Source organism: Psammomys obesus, unplaced genomic scaffold (genome assembly GCF_907164565.1).
Source record: "Psammomys obesus unplaced genomic scaffold, mPsaObe1.curated_primary_1811, whole genome shotgun sequence".
In the NCBI taxonomy this organism is placed as follows: Eukaryota; Metazoa; Chordata; class Mammalia; order Rodentia; family Muridae; genus Psammomys; species Psammomys obesus.
The window spans coordinates 4,797,738-4,803,737 of NW_026594184.1; positions in this window are offsets into that span (position 1 = coordinate 4,797,738).

Below are 6,000 nucleotides of genomic sequence, written 5' to 3' on the forward strand. Positions count from 1 at the left end.
CAAAAAACAACCAGGCTTCTGACTAGTCTTTATTGTAGTGTTGGGGGTCTCAATATTTTACCATTCAAAATTATTCATCAATTTTTCATACAATATTTACTTTCTAATGTAAGGTTGTTTTCTAAAGTGTTGTCATTAAAAACTAACTAGCTTTGGAGGGAAAAAAATGCCATGAAGATCCCTGCTGCTAAGAATATGTTAATTACATAAAAGGGTTTACACGTTTTCCTCTTTCTCTTTCTTTGGCTTCCTGGTAAGTTTCTCAGTTACTAGAAAGGAATCACATTCTGCTGCTTATTTATTTTTTTTAAGATTTGATTTTCAGTTATGTGTATATGTGTGCATTACTTGGTATATGCATGTGAGTGTCGGTACTCAAAGATGCAAGAAGAGGGTATTGGATTCCTGGGAACTGGACTTTCAGGCTGCTGTGAGTTAGCTGATAGGGAGACTGGGAACAGACCTGATGTCCTCTATAGGAACTGCAACCACTCCAAACTACTGCACTGTCTTTGCAGCCCCTGAAGTGAAAAGATATCCCAGGACCTTTTCATTGAAATGTGTTCAATTACAACACACAATATTTTCTTTCCAATCTACAAGTTTATTTGAGATTGTACAAAAGCAGCATCTCTCCTTCATATATTGAAGCAGACCAAAATCTGGAGAGTTGCTTTTGACATTTATAAATGTGAGTTATGTCAGCAGACAGCCTGAAGGGCATTTCTGGTTCTGAGATAATCAACTTTTCAAAATATGTGAAATACTTTTATGTGGTTGTAATGAGTACAAAACAAAACATATCTGCATGTAGCATAAGGACTTTCCCCCCATAAACATGGGTTATCTTAAATCATTCTCTTTGGTTATATATTAACTAGGTTTAATAAATAAACTGCTGAGGCTATAGATATGGCACAGTGGGTAAGAATACTTGTTGCTCTTGCAGGACATCCAGGTCCAGTTCCCAGCACCCACAGAGTGGCTCACAACCAGGCATAGCCTCAGTTCTAGGGAGTCCAAGGCCTTCTTTTGATCTCTAAAGGCACCAAGCATACATGTGGTGCACATACATACATGCAGGCAAAACACTCATACACACATAAAATAAACTGCTGCAAATAAATGGACTCCAGTTCATCTGCTTGAGCCAGAGAGAGGTTGTAGACTATGAAACACATGATATGTGGCATTCTGCCTAGTTGAATCCTCTGATGAGAGACATTAAGGTGGAACTAGGAAGCCAGATGTTTATTTAGGGGTCAACAGTCATGAGTGAAAGATGGAGGAAGCCAGTTTGAACAGAGAGAGTTGGGGAATTTGGGGAACTTGCACATCAGACTAACAGAGCTTCAGCCACCCCAGCAAAGACATGGGTGGAGATACCTGGGCCTTTAGAGTCCTGCCTTGCTCAGTCACAAGATGCAGGATGCTTCTTGAAGTTATCAGTTGGTATTGAGTGACTTGCTCCAGATAAGGCAAAGCTGGCAAGTCACTGAGGGCTAGATCTATCTGTGGACTTGACTCCCACAGCCACAGTTAGCCCTTCCTTGGCCTACATGCTTGGTGAGCACCTATGCACTGCTCCTTCTGGATTCCTTTAGGCCTCTCTTCCAAGTGACCGAGATTCCTGCAGGAACTCAGGCCTCACTCTCGCATTTACCTCAGAGATGTGATTGAAACTTTCCCAGCCTCTTCTACTATTTATTTTAGGACACTCTTGCTGCCCTCCACTGGCTCTTGTAGCTTCCTAGTTGGCCTGACCCAAACTCTTATTGTGAAAGGAGTCAACCCACCTGATGATGATTACTCCTTTCTCATGCTGGGGCTGCTGCAATGATCCACTTATACTCATAGTTGGGCCTAAAAGTGCCAAGTTAGGCTCAAGTGGGACACAAATTTTCATATATTTCTCTCTGTTCCACTAGTAGGAGAGCAGCCACACATTCCTGATAAGCAAGGTATAGTACTCCTGCTCAGTCAGTGACCCCTCTTCTGGTCCAGAGACTCATGGTCCCCTGAATTTAAGTCCCCTGGCAGTGGTATCACTTAAAGCATAGACAGGGCTCTTGGTATAGGCCTGGAACAAGACACATCCCTTTTGGGGACCAGGTTTTAGGCCCTGTACAGTATTGGGTAGATTTCTTTACTAGCTCATAGTTAGGTTCATAGCTAAAGCTCCTATAATAACAGCAACAAATAAAAATTATTAATAAGAAAAAGCATATGAACTTATTTAATATAAGTTTCATGTGGCCCAGGAGCTTCCAAAATTATGCCAAGAAACAGGGAAGCCTGTATATTTTTATGCTTAGGTTGGATGAAGTGTGAACAGTCACGAAGAAATATGATTGGAAGGCAAGAGGGTATGGTCTGATAGCAAATCAACTGGTGAGGATATAGAGTCTCCTTATTTGATCAGAATCTTCTCTATGTCCTTGTGGCTTCAAAGATAAGAGCAGTCTTTTTCTCTATCCAAGGAGGGTACCTCTGGGATAAGGAATTGATGACCTCATTCAGATGAAGAAGTGCAAAGGACGTGACAGTGACTACTGTCCATTTTTCGCTTACACATTCATAATGAGCTAACCTTTCCGTAAAAGAAGGTTTCCCATCTTCTTCCAGTTAATCCCACAGCCCCCACGAGAAATAGGCATGAGCTGAAGGAGGGAGAGTATTAGAACAGTAGGTCATCAAGGGCTAGGCTGTGTGAACTTACAGCTTTCTCGAACCCTCTAATCCTGCTGTGGTCACTCTTGACCAGCTCCTCATCATCTATTGGTATTAATAGGTCCAGCCTACTTTGCAATTGAGTGGCTCAGAGAAAACTCAGGTCATGACAGCTCCACTTACATGTGTCCTGTGACTGCCTGGACCTGCTGCACAGCCCTTTAGGGTTCTGGGCCTGGACACCGCTTACACTTTTCCTTTTTACCTGGTGTAAGGGACGAAGCAGAGCTCATGTGCATGAAATGTGTTGCCTCAAAAACTCAATGAGGCTCACCTTATGCTTGTTATTTGTAGCAGGAGGCACAATGTGCAAGAATCTGGTCATCATTTTTGAGGGAATGCCCAGTATGGCTCATACCATACCACTAGATTACTAAAAATGTTATGGGTCAATACTCCAACCAAGGACCATGCATGGAGATAACCTAGAACCCTTGCTCAGATGTAGTCCATGGCAGTTGAGTGTCCAAGTGGGTTTCCCTAGTAAGGGAAGCAGGGACTGTCTCTGGCATGAACTGATTGGCCTGCTCTTTGAGCACCTCCCCCTGAAAGGGGAGCAGCCTTACCAGGCCACAGAGGAAGACAATGCAGCCATTCCTGATGAGACCTGATAGGCTAGGGTCAGATAGAAGGGGAGGAGGACCTCCCCTATCAGTGGACTAGGGGAAGGGAATAGGAGGAGAAGAGGGAAGGAGGGCCATATAGGGAGGGGTTGGGGGAAGGGGCTACCATTGGGATACAAAGTAAATAAATTATAATAAATAAAAAAATTGTATGGGTCTCCTAAGCCTCCTAATGTTCCTGGCATTATCTCCCCCATACAAAGTACATGTGTGCTCTAAGATGTAGCATGCTACCTACCGCTTACTTCTCTGGTAGTATCATCAGAATATCATTAGTGTGATAGGTAAGTATATTTTGCAGCATGTATAAACAGTTGTGGTTTCTTCAGATTAAATAAGAAAATGGATTGGAGGGCTAATATAACCTTGAGGCTAAACTGTAGATACATGCTCTTTTCTTTTTTAATTTTTAATTAAATTTTTATATTAATTACAGTTTATTCACTTTGTATCCCAGCTGTAGCCCCCTCCCTCCTTCTCTCCCAATCCTACCCTCCCTCCCTCATCTCCTCCCATGCCCCAGTCCAAGTCCACTGATAGGGGAGGTCCTCCTCCCCTTCCATCTGAACCTAGCCTATCAGGTCTCATCAGAACTGGCTGTATTGTCCTCCTCTGTGGCCTGGCAAGGATGCTCCCCCCCCCCATCAGGGGGAGGTGATTAAAGAGCCAGTCCCTGAGTTCCCTGTTTCCCTTACTAGGGTACCTACTGGGAAACTGAGCTGACATGGGCTACATCTGAACAGAGTTTCTAGGTTATATCCATGAATGGTCCTTGATTGGAGTATCAGTCTCATAAAATACCCTTGTGCCCAGATTTTTGGGTTCTGTTGCTCTCCTTGTGGAGCTCCTGTCCTCTCCAGGTCTTACTATCTCCCCCCTTTTTTTTTAAATAAGATTCCCTGCACTCTGCCCAAAGTTTGGTTATGAGTCTCAGTATGTTCTTTACTATTCCATTAAAATGGATTTTTTTTCTTTTCTCATTTATCCCAGACTATTGTTGTGATAAACATGATAAACCTCACTTTATAGCTGAGAGTGACTTTGAACTCTGATCCTCCTGAATCTAACCGTTCCCATCCAAGTGCTGAGGTCACAGGTGTGCACCATCACACCTGGTTTTATGTGATGCTATGGACTTTACCTAGGGTTTCCTGCATGATAAGCAAGACTGTACATATGCAGCTATCTATCTATCTATCTATCTATCTATCTATCTATCTATCTACTCATCTATCTATCCACTTAATTTTTTTTGAGACAAGTTCTTATTTTGGAGCCCAAGCTGGCATTGAATTCAGTATGTAGCTCAGGGTGGTTTTAAAGTTGCATGGAGATTAAGCCTCCTGAAGTCTGAAGGATTATAGTGAAGCCCCACCACACCAGAATTGGCTGATTGAGACATGGTCTCTCCATGTAGTACAGGCTGACTCAGAACTTCTCAACCTCCTAAGTTTAGAATCACAGGCAGTGGCCACCAAATCCAAACCAATGCCCACACAACATGGATTTACAACTATATTAATCTATTTTCACAGAGATAAATCTAGTACAGCCTGTATTTACAGTTTTGCCTATGGTAGCATCAAGCTGCCAACTTGGTCAATCTTATAGGAGTCCACAGCTACCTTCCAGAATCCTTCCATCTTTTTCAGACATAAGACTTGGAAACTTCATGGAGATGTGATGCCAATCACCACTCCTACATCTTTTATATCCTTAAAGATAACTCTGGTCTGCACAAACACACACCCTAGGGAATGGGATGAATTACTCTTTTGGCCAGGGGTGATAGTACTAAAGAGACTTTGGACTAAAGAGACCTCCACTTGGCCTTCTCCAATGTAACAGATATTAACTCACTAGCCAAAGTCTCAAAAAAATTTTTTTGAATTTTATTTTTTTCTCATCAGTTACATTTTATTAACTCTGTATCCCAGCCGTGTCCCGATCCCTCATTCCCTCCCAGTCCCTCCCTCCGTCATCTCCACCATGCCCCTTGCCAAGTCCACTGATAGGGAGGACCTCCTCCCCATTCATCTGATCCTGTTTTATCAGGTATCTTCAGGACTGGCTGCAAAGCTCTCCTCTGTAGCCTAACGGGACTGCTCCTCCCTTGGGGGGTGGGGAGGCCAAAGAGCCAGTCATTGAGTTTCTGTTAGAAATAGTCCTTGTTCCCCTCACTATGGGAAACCAATTGGTTAGTGAGCTACCACAGGCTACATCTGAGCAGAGGTTCTAGGTTACATTCATACATGGTCCTTGGTTGCATGTCAGTCTCAGAAAAGACCCTGTGCCCAGATATATTGTCTCAAAATTTTTATGACAACCACCCAGTTGTACACTAGGATAATGGGACGATGACTACTAATTATTATACCCAGCAGAATTCCTCTGCAATAGATCTTGGCCAGAGCTCCATAATCTTTCTTACTTGGTCTCCATCTATTCCTATTTTCACAGTTGGCATTACTGATGCTTGGGATCTCTGACTACTTATGTCATTTCAGAATATATCTCCAATAGGCCTCAAAACACTCACTTTATCCATGAAGAGTTATTCAAATAAGAGGCCAGAAGCATATTTGTAGAACGAAAAAGGAGATTTGTGGGAGACTTCTTTCTCTTAGGAACCTAATCCCATCTTCTG